Source organism: Ciconia boyciana, chromosome 31 (genome assembly GCF_034638445.1).
Source record: "Ciconia boyciana chromosome 31, ASM3463844v1, whole genome shotgun sequence".
In the NCBI taxonomy this organism is placed as follows: Eukaryota; Metazoa; Chordata; class Aves; order Ciconiiformes; family Ciconiidae; genus Ciconia; species Ciconia boyciana.
Window position 1 is genome coordinate 244688 of NC_132964.1, and position 11395 is coordinate 256082.

Genomic DNA, 11395 nt, shown 5'->3' on the forward strand with positions numbered 1-11395 from the left:
AAGCGAGGCCGGCCAGGCCCCGACCCTTCTCCCGCCGCCCCGGAGGGACGGCAACTTTCCTCCAGGGTCTCCCGCCATGCCGGGGCCGGCCAAGCACCGGCTGGCAGCCGTACTCACCGGGAGCGCCGGCGGCCACGGCCCCGCTGGGGTCCCCCGGGGCGGCAGCGGGCGGGTGGCCGGAGAGCGCAAAGGCTCCCAAAGTCACTGACTTTTACTCCAAGAAGGGAAATCCTTTTTAAAACCTTCGCTCCGCCCCGGGAACGCGGCGAGGCCGCGGCGGCGGCGAGAGGAGGGGCCTGGGCCGCGGCGCCCGGCTCCCGCACCCTTTCGAGGCCGCTGGGCCCCAGCCGCCGTGGGTGCGCGGTGCCGCACCGTCTGCGGGAACGGCGATGGCCGACGGGGTGGCGCGACCCCGTGGCAAGGGCGACGCGCGCCCCACGGCCAGCGGGCTCGGTGGCCCGTGGCGCCAGAGCTGTGTGCGCCCCACGGCGAGGGGGCTCGGCGCCCCATGGCGAGGGGGCTCCTTGTCCCGTGGCGTGGGCGCCGCGTGCCCCATGGTGTGGGATCCGGGCACCCCACGGCAAGGAGACTGTGCGCCCCGTGGCAGGGGAGCTGGATGCCCCGTGGCCGAGGGGCTGGGCGCCCCATGGCAAGGGGGCTGGATGCCCCATGGCAAGGGGTCCGGGTGCCTGCCCCACGGCGAGGAGGCCACGTGCCCCATGGTGAGGGGGCTGGATGCCCCATGGCACGAGAGCTGTGTGCGCCCTATGGCGAGGGGCCGGGGTGCCCACGGAGAGGGGTCTGGATGTCTCATGGCGTAGGGGCTGGGCACCCCACAGCGAGGGGGCTGGGCACCCCACAGCGAGCGGCCTGGGTGCCCCACGGCGAGGGGGCTGGGTGCCCCCCAGTGTGGGAGCTCAGTGCCCGCAGCCCCCACGCCCATCCCGGTCTGTGCCTCAGTTTCCCCTGGGCTGTCCGAGGGGGCCGGGGCTGCCCAGCTGTGGAGGGGTCTGGGCCGGTGCTGGGGGGCCGGGGGCCATCGGGGCACACGCGTCCCAGGGGAGGGGGCGATGCCAGGGGACAGGGCCGATGTCAGGGTGCTCGTGTCAGGGGAGACAGAGACGATGCTGGGGGGACAAGGGGTGATGTTGGGGGACAGGACCAAAACCGGGGGACAGGGGCAACAGTGGGGGGACGGGGCCAATGCCAGGGGGACAGGGACGCGGTTGGGGTGACGGGGGCGGTGTCGGGGGGCCGGGGGCAATGCTGGGGGGTCCCTCGGCTGCGGTGCCAGCCAGGCCGGTCTCCGATCCTGGTCCCGGGGGAGCGGGCAGGATGCGGCCCCCCCCCCCGATCCGGGGAAGCCGGTGGCGGGGTGGGGCGGCAGCGGGCGCGTGGGGTGCCGGGGGGTGCCGGGGGGCCGGGGCTGCGGGGTCTCCATGGCGATGCCGCACACACAGACATTAAACAGAGTTTTGCATCGGAAGTCGGCAAAACCACAGCGCGTCACTGCGGCCGCTGCCGCCAGGCCAGGGCCCCCCCGGCCCCCCCGGGCCCTCCCCAGGCCGGCTCTGCCCGCCCCACGCCCTGCGCCCCAGCACCCCACACCCGCGCCCCCAAACCCCCGACCACCCCCACTGCTGCCCCGGCCGGGGATGGGGGGGGGGGGGGCACGGAGGGCTGCTACGGGCACGGGTGGGTGCCCACCCGCTGGGATAGGGACCCGGGTGGGGTACGGACCCGGGTGGGATATGGCTCGGGGGGGGGGGGGGGGATACGGACCGGGGTGGGAACAGCCCGGGGTGGGCTACGGACCCGATGGGATACGGGTCAGGGTGGGAGACGGCGGGTGGGGTAGGGACCCGGGTGGGATACGGACCGGGGTGGGACACAGCCCGGGGCGGGAGAGAGACCGGGGTGGGACAGGGGCCTCAGCGGGACACGGTCCCGGGGCGGGGTAGGGACCCCGGCGGGGCGCGGCTGCGGGTGGGATGCAGGCGAGGTGGGGTACGGATGGGGCTGGTGACGCCCCGGGACGGCCCTGCCCCGCGCCCGCAGCCCCGCCGCCGGGCATCGGCCCCGCCGGGGACCCCCGGGGCCGAGTCCGTGTCCCCCCCCCGCCCCGTTCCCGGGGGACCCGCGGCGCCATCCCCGCCCGCGGGTCCTCGCGCCCGGCAGCCGGCACGTGGCTGTGGCGTCGCGGCGTCCTGGGGGTTAACGCGAGGCCTGGCCGGGCGCTGCCAGGATCCGGCCCGGCTGCCGTCACCGCCCGTCTCCGTGGAGATGATGGAAGTTCCTAAATACAATTATTGGGAGGTTTTAGGTTTCCTCCGCGCCGAGGAGGGATAAACAATAGCGGGGAGGGACCGGGTGCCCCGCGGGGGCTCGGCCCCGCAGCACCCACCAGCGCCCATCGGCCGCGCCTCGGCACCCGGCGGCTGCCGGCACGGCCGTGCCACGGGGACCGGCACGGCCGCGGCGTCGGGACGGGCACGGCCGTGCCACGGGGACCGCGTCCCCGAGGGCCCCCCCCGGCCCGGCCCCACGGGCGCCCCGGACCCCACGGCGGCACGGCCCCCGGGTCCCGCGGCCCTCGTCTGCGCCCGGTGCCCGCGGGGAGGTCCCCGACCCCGGCCGCGGCCCCGCTCCCCCGGCCCTCGCCTGGCCGGGGGCCGCGGCCCTTCCTGAGCCCGGCCGCACATCTGGCAGCGGCCGCACATCTGGCGGAGGCGGCTCCCCCGGGGCAGCACAGCTGGGCGGGAGCCGCTGCGCCAGCTGCTAATTTTAACCGCACGCGGGGCTGGACGGGGGGACCCCCCCGCGCCGTGGGGCTGGGCAGCACCGCGCCCACCGCACCGCACACGGCACACGGCACACAGCGCACGGCACACGGCACGGCACGCACGGTGCCGCGCAGGCCGCGTGCACGCACAGGCTGCACGGCACATACATGGCACGGCACGCACACGGCACGGCACGCACGGCGCTGCACACGCACGCGTGGCGCTGCGCGCACGCGCGCGGCGCTGCACCCGCGCGCGGCGATGCACGCGTGGCACCGCGCGCGTGCGCGCGCGGCAGCGCACGCGCGTGTCAGTGCACACGGCAATGCACGCGCACGCGCACGCACACACATAGGGGTGCACACATGGCGCTGCACACGTGCACACACGCATCGGCGCACATGGCAGTGGGCGGACACGACACAGCGACGCACACCCGAACACGCTGCAACGCTCACCCTGCCGCACCCCCCCCCGCACACGCACACACGGGCACAGCCGTGTGCGCACGGCAGCGCACACGCACGCGCACGCGCACGCACACCCCGCTGCATTGCACGTGCTGCACAGCGACACACGCTGCCATGGGCACGGCAAGGCAGGCACAGGCGCGTGCACGCACACGCGTGCACGCTCACACGCGTGCACGCTCACACGCTCGCTCACACCCACGCCCCGCGACACGCACGCCGAGCAGCCCCCGTGCCACGCGCACCTGGCGCGCCGGGGAGCCGCACGGCCCCGCAGCGCGCACGCGGCCGGCGCGCGCTCCCGCGCCCTCGCGCGCGCCCGCGCGCCGGCGGCAGGGGCGCGGTGGCCGTGGTGCGGCCGCGGTGGCCGCGGTGGGGCCGTGGTGGCCGCCATGGGGCCGGCTGCGCAGAAATGTCCTTTCTAGGTAATGGCAGCGGCCGGGGCTGGCGCTCGCCCACGCGCCAGACGGTGCATTCCTCCCGCCTGACTCAGCCCCGCTGCCGCCTCGCACACGCGCCGTGCCGGGGCGGCCAGGGGCTCGCATGGCCTGCTGGTGGGCACGGCGTGGCACGGCACGGCGTGGGGCAGCAGTGCAGTATGGCACAGCCTGGCACGGCGGGCCGCGGCACGGCGACGGCGGGGCGCAGTGCAGCGCGGCACGGCACGGCCACGGCACGCGGACACGTGCAGCCGTTTCCGGAGGGGCCGGGCTGGGCCAGGCGGCCGAAGCCCCATCCGGGCACGGGCACCGCCGCAGCCACCGCGGGCTGGTGCCGCGTCCCACCCCGCGCCCGGCCCCGGCTGTTCCTGCTGAAGTTTTACGCCACGAAACCCCCTTTGCCGGCTTCTCGCAGCCGCTGGCCAGCGGCACGGCGTGGTGCGGCGGCGGGGAGTCCCTGGGCGGTGGACAACGGGGAGGCTGGGGACGGGGTGGGAACGGGGATGGGATGGGGCGGGATGGGATGAGGATGAGGGTGAGGGTGAGGATGAGGATGAGGATGAGGATGAGGGTGAGGATGAGGATGGGGATGGGATGGGGACAGGGATTGGGATGGGACGGGGATGGGGAAGGGATGGGATCAGGGTTAAGGATGGGCTGGGATGAGGATGAGGATGAGGATGGGGATGGGGATGAGGATGGGATGGGATGGGATGGGATGGGGATGAAGATGAGGATGAGGATGAGGATGGGATGGGGATAAAGACGTGAATGGAGATGGGGACAGGAATGGGGACAAGGGTGGGACAGGCGCCTGCGCCCGTACTCACGTGCACCCACGTACCTGTGCCCCACCCCCCCACCAGTACACCCAGTTGCCCATCCCCTGGGGTACCTGTGCACCCCGTACCCCCGTGACCGTGCCCCCCCACACCGCCAGCCAGCAGAGCCCATCTCCACCCACACCCGGGCTGCCCCTGGCACTGGGGTGACTGGGAGCCCTGGACCCAAAGCACTGGGGTGACTGGGAGCCATGGACCCAAGGCACTGGGGTGACTGGGAGCCATGGACCCAAGGCACCGGGGTGACTGGGAGCCCTGGACCCAAGGCACTGGGGTGACTGGGAGCCATGGACCCAACGCACTGGGGTTACTGGGAGCCCTGGACTCAAGGCCCTGGGGTGACTGGGAGCCATGGACCCAAGGCACTGGGATGACTGGGAGCCCTAGACCCAAGGCCCTGGGGTGACTGGGAGCCATGGACCCAAGGCACTGGGTGACTGGGAGCCAGGGACCCAAGGCCCTGGGGTGACTGGGAGCCCTGGACCCAAGACACCGGGATGACTGGGAGCCCTGGACCCAACGCACTGGGGTTACTGGGAGCCCTGGACTCAAGGCACTGGGGTGACTGGGAGCCATGGACCCAAGGCCCTGGGGTGACTGGGAGCCCTGGACCCAAAGCACTGGGGTGACTGGGAGCCATGGACCCAAGGCCCTGGGGTGACTGGGAGCCCTGGACTCAAGGCACTGGGGTGACTGGGAGCCCTAGACTCAAGGCACTGGGATGACTGGGAGCCCTGGACCCAAGGCACTGAGATGACTGGGAGCCATGGACCCAAGGCACTGGGATGACTGGGAGCCCTGGACCCAAGGCCCTGGGGTGACTGGGAGCCATGGACCCAAGGCACTGGGATGACTGGGAGCCATGGACGCAAGGCACTGGGGTGACTGGGAGCCATGGACCCAAGGCACTGGGGTGACTGGGAGCCATGGACCCAAGGCCCTGGGGTGACTGGGAGCCCTGGACCCAAGGCACTGGGATGACTGGGAGCCCTAGACCCAAGGCCCTGGGGTGACTGGGAGCCCTGGACCCAAGGCACTGGGTGACTGGGAGCCAGGGACCCAAGGCCCTGGGGTGACTGGGAGCCATGGACCCAAGGCACTGGGATGACTGGGAGCCATGGACGCAAGGCACTGGGGTGACTGGGAGCCATGGACCCAAGGCACTGGGGTGACTGGGAGTCCTGGACCCAAGGCACCGGGGTGACTGGGAGCCATGGACCCAAGGCACTGGGGTGACTGGGAGCCCTGGACCCAAGGCACTGGGGTGACTGGGAGCCCTGGACCCAAGGCACTGGGGTTACTGGGAGCCCTGGACCCAAGGCGCTGGGGTGACTGGGAGCCATGGACCCAAGACACTGGGGTTACTGGGAGCCCTGGACCCAAGGCACTGGGGTGACTGGGAGCCCTGGACCCAAGGCACTGGGGTTACTGGGAGCCCTGGACCCAAGGCACTGGGGTGACTGGGAGCCCTGGACTCAAGGCACTGGGATGACTGGGAGCCCTGGACCCAAGGCACTGGGGTGACTGGGAGCCATGGACCCAAGACACTGGGATGACTGGGAGCCATGGACCCAACACACTGGGGTGACTGGGAGCCCTAGACTCAAGGCCCTGGGGTGACTGGGAGCCCTGGACCCAAGGCACTGGGATGACTGGGAGCCATGGACGCAAGGCACTGGGGTGACTGGGAGCCATGGACCCAAGGCACTGGGGTGACTGGGAGTCCTGGACCCAAGGCACCGGGGTGACTGGGAGCCATGGACCCAAGGCACTGGGGTGACTGGGAGCCCTGGACCCAAGGCACTGGGGTGACTGGGAGCCCTGGACCCAAGGCACTGGGGTTACTGGGAGCCCTGGACCCAAGGCACTGGGGTGACTGGGAGCCATGGACCCAAGACACTGGGGTTACTGGGAGCCCTGGACCCAAGGCACTGGGGTGACTGGGAGCCCTGGACCCAAGGCACTGGGGTTACTGGGAGCCCTGGACCCAAGGCACTGGGGTGACTGGGAGCCCTGGACTCAAGGCACTGGGATGACTGGGAGCCCTGGACCCAAGGCACTGGGATGACTGGGAGCCCTAGACCCAAGGCCCTGGGGTGACTGGGAGCCATGGACCCAAGGCACTGGGATGACTGGGAGCCCTAGACCCAAGGCCCTGGGGTGACTGGGAGCGATGGACCCAAGGCACTGGGTGACTGGGAGCCATGGACCCAAGGCCCTGGGGTGACTGGGAGCCCTGGACCCAAGGCACTGGGGTGACTGGGAGCCCTGGACCCAAGGCCCTGGGGTGACTGGGAGCCCTGGACCCAAGGCACTGGGGTGACTGGGAGCCATGGACCCAAGGCCCTGGGGTGACTGGGAGCCATGGACCCAAGGCACTGGGGTGACTGGGAGCCATGGACCCAAGGCACTGGGGTGTCTGGGAGCCATGGACCCAAGGCACTGGGGTGACTGGGAGCCCTGGACTCAAGGCACTGGGGTGACTGGGAGCCATGGACCCAAGGCACTGGGGTGACTGGGAGCCCTAGACTCAAGGCACTGGGATGACTGGGAGCCCTGGACCCAAGGCACTGAGATGACTGGGAGTCATGGACCCAAGGCACTGGGATGACTGGGAGCCCTGGACCCAACGCACTGGGGTGACTGGGAGCCCTGGACTCAAGGCCCTGGGGTGACTGGGAGCCATGGACCCAAGGCACTGGGGTGTCTGGGAGCCATGGACCCAAGGCACCGGGGTGACTGGGAGCCATGGACGCAAGGCACTGGGATGACTGGGAGTCCTGGACCCAAGGCACCGGGGTGACTGGGAGCCCTGGACCCAAGGCACTGGGATGACTGGGAGCCCTGGACTCAAGGCACTGGGGTGACTGGGAGCCATGGACCCAAGGCACTGGGGTGACTGGGAGCCATGGACCCAAGGCACTGGGATGACTGGGAGTCATGGACCCAACGCACTGGGGTGACTGGGAGCCATGGACCCAAGGCATCGGGGTGACTGGGAGCCCTGGACTCAAGGCACTGGGGTGACTGGGAACCCTGGACTCAAGGCACCGGGGTGACTGGGAGTCCTGGACCCAAGACACTGGGGTGACTGGGAGCCCTGGACCCAAGGCACTGGGGTGACTGGGAGCCATGGACCCAAGGCACCGGGGTGACTGGGAGCCCTGGACTCAAGGCCCTGGGGTGACTGGGAGCCCTGGACCCAAGGCACTGGGGTGACTGGGAGCCCTGGACCCAAGGCCCTGGGGTGACTGGGAGCCATGGACCCAAGGCACTGGGGTGACTGGGAGCCATGGACCCAAGGCACTGGGGTGACTGGGAGCCGGGGCCGTGGGGTTGGTGGCGTGGGGGGGACGGTGGGACGGGATTTCCCTTTCCTCCCGCCCCCGCGCTCCCTCCCGGCTTCTTCCTTCCTTGTGCCGGGGCACGCCTGGCCCCCCCGGACCCCCGGCTGCCCCCAGCCCCCCCGGCATCCCCGGCATCCCCGGCCCCGCCGGCCTCTGGCCCCGCTCCGCGGCGGCCGCCGGGGTCCCCGGGGGCCGGGGGCCGCCGTTCCCGGGGAGCGGGGCCGTGGGGCTGGGCCGGGTGAGGGCCGTGGGGCTGGGGGCCGTGGGGCCGTGGGTTGGGTGCCGTGGGGCCGGGCGGCGTTGCCGTGCGACGCGGTGTTTGTGGTGGGGCTGAGTCACGGCCGTGAGTCACCGGCAGCACCGGGCTGGCAGGCACCCATGGCCGCCCCACGGCACCGCCAGGGTGGGGGGCCCCCCACGCCGGCACCGAGCAGGGTGTCCCCGTGGGGTGTCCCCGGCGCGGTGTCGTTCCCGGTGGGGTGTCGCCGGCCCGTCCCCGGGGTGCGCGTGCCGCGGGGCGATCGGGTGGGCGGCGGCGTGGCCAGGTGATGCGGGTGCCCCCCCCCCGCAACCGTGGGCCCCCTTGCACCCCCATAACCCCCCCCGCCCCCCTCGCCCCCACGGGCCCCCTTGCACACCCGTGGGCCCCCTTGCACACCCGTAGCCCCCCCCGCGCACCCACGGCCCCCCCCGTGCACCCGTGGGCCCTCGTGCACCCATAGCCCCCTCCACGCACCCACGGGCCCCCGTGCACCCACGGGCCCCGCCTCGGTGCAGAGGCTCCCCTCCGTGTTTGGGCCCCCCGTGCACGGACCCCCCCACTGGGGAGCGGGGGCCCTGGGGACCCCCAGGCCGGGGGCCGGGGGGGGGGAGTCAGGGCGCAGCCACGCGCCCGTGAGGCAGCGCCGGGGTGGGACCGGCCGGCCCCGCACAAAGGCGCCTTCAGAGGACGGGGCCCCCCCCCGGACCCCCCCGGCCCCGCCAGGGCTTCCCCAGCCCCCGAGTCCTCCCCGGCCCCCCAGAGGCTTCCCGGCCCCCTCCGGCCCCGCAGCCGTGGGGTCCCCGGCCGGGACCTCCCCGGGCATCGCCGGGGCTGAGCCCTCCCCCCACCGTGTCCATCCCCGTGTCCCCCCCGTGTCTCCCCACGCTGCACGCTGCAGCCCCCGCCCGGCGATGGGACCCCGCGGCCCCCGGCCCCCGCCCCGTGGCCGGGCCCGGCGTCAAGCACCAGCTTGCCGGGCACTGGTGAGTCACCGGTGCTGCCTTCCCACCGCGCCCGGGCGGTGCCGGCAGGGCCACGCCGAGCCCGGCTGCTCACGGCACCGCCGGCGGCACCGGCACCGTGGGGACGGGGCGGGGGACGATGGCGACGGGGTGGCCGCGGTGGCCGAGACCCGGCGAACACGGATCACCCCGGGGCACAGCAGCAGAGACTACGTGCCGCCGCGTGCCGCCGCGTGCCACCGTGTGCCACCGTGTGCCACCATGCATGGAACAGAGCCGCCACGGTCGTACCGAGGTCCCCTTGGCCATGCCGGACCCCCGTGGTCGGGCCAGGGAAGGAACCCTGAGCACCGGGGCTGGCCCAGGGGTGCAGCCGGGACCTGCCCGGGCAAGCGCCGGGGCCGGGGTGGCAAGCGTGGCGGTGCCGGTGCCGGCCAGGCTTGCCGAGGGCACGTGGGAATCCCTTGGGAAGAGCCGTTTCTGCCGCGTTGCTCACGGGGGGGGAGTCACGGGGACGAGGAGCCGCCGGTGCCAGCGCTGCCTGTGGTCCCCGGCCGGCACCGCGCTGCTCCCGGCATGGCCCAGCAACCCCGCCCTGAGCCGGACCTGGACGTGAGACTGGGGCAGGGCACGGCACGGCATGGCATGGCATGGCACAGCGTAGCAAGCCCTGGGTGTGCCGTGCCGTGCCGTTTCACACGGTCACGCTATGCCGAGCCGTGCCAAGTCATGCAATGCTAGGCCGTGCCGCGTCATACGGCCATGCTATGCCAAGCCGTGCCACGCTGTGCCATGCAATGCTAGGCCATGCCGTGCCATGTCATGCCGCGCCATATGGCCGTGCCACGCGCTGTACCATGCAATGCTAAGCCAAGCCGTGCCGTGCTGTGCCGCGCCATACGGCCATGCTATGCCAAGCCGTGCCATGCCGTGCAATGCTAGGCCTTGCCGTGCCGTGCCGGTGCCACGACGCTCTGCCCCTGCCCCCCAGCCGCCAGGGCCGGGGCTGATGTGCAGTTTTGGGGTCCCGTTCATGGGAACAAGGGGTCCCCCCCGTGTCCCGTCCCCCCCCGCGTCCTGTCCCCCCCCCCCCCCCGCGCCACCAGGGCCCCGCTCGCAGCGCGGCGGCACCGCAGGGGTTAACCGCCGGCCCAGAGCTTGGCCAATGGGGAGCGGCGGGGCGGTGACCAATAGGGGGCGGGCGGAGCGCCGCGGGCGGCCAATGGGGAGCGGCGGGGCGGTAACCAACAGGGGGCGGGCGGAGCGCCGCGGGCGGCCAATGAGGACCGGCGGGGCGGTGCCTGCGGACAATGGGCGGCGCCGCTGGCCTGAGGTGACCCCGCCCCCCCCCGTGAGTACCGCGACCCCCGGGCGGCAGCGGCCGCCCCGGCAGCGACCCCCCCCCGGGCACCCATGGGTGCGGGGTCCGGCCGCCGCGGGGGGGGCCGATCCGGTGTCCCCGCCCGGGTCCCGCGGGCGGCGGTGCCCTCCCGCCGCTTCCTCCCGCCCCGGCCCGGTGCGGGGGGGATTTGGGGTCCGTTCCCAACGCCCCCCCCCCCCCCCGCCATCACCCGCCGGGCTCGGCCCCGCGCCCCCCGCACCGGAGCAGCCTCGGGCCTCGGCCCCGCGAGGGCCGCGCCCCGCCCGGGCCGGTGCCGCTCCCGCGCGGTTCGGGCCGAATTCGCCGCCTTTCGGCCAATCCCGGCGGCGCGGCGGAGCCCCGCGAACGGCTCCTTTTGGGGCAAAACCCGGGGAGTCGGGGCCGGGGCCGCGGCAGCGCAGCGAGTCCCGGCACGGCGCCCGCCCCGCGCGTCTGCGGCCCGGTTACCGGTTTTGCCCTTTTCCCCTCGTTTTTAAGCCTCCAAGCCCGGCAGGTGCCGAGGCCTTGAAACCGCGCCGGAGCGCGAGGCACCGAGCGGAAAACGGGGTTTTTGCACCCAAAGGCTGCCCCGGGGCCGCCATCTCCCGGCCGGGCAGCAAGAGGAGCCGGGGTTTTCCCGCTTCCCGGCACGAGGAATTTGGCGCGGGCGGTGCCGGGGCGGCCCGGCTGCTCCCCTGGCTCGGTGCCGCGGCCCTGGGAACGTGCCGGGCTTCGCTCGCCAACTGGTTTGGCTTTTTGGCTTAAATGTCCTTATTTTCCCCGCCGCGTTGGGCTCCGGCATCCCCCGGTGCCCTCGGCGGGGCGGGAGCGTGGCCGTTGCCGTGCCGGGCAGACAAAGTGCCCATTCTTTGCTTTTCCGGGACATTGTTTTTCGTTCTTTTTTCCCTCCTTCGCGGGGCCCCGCGGTC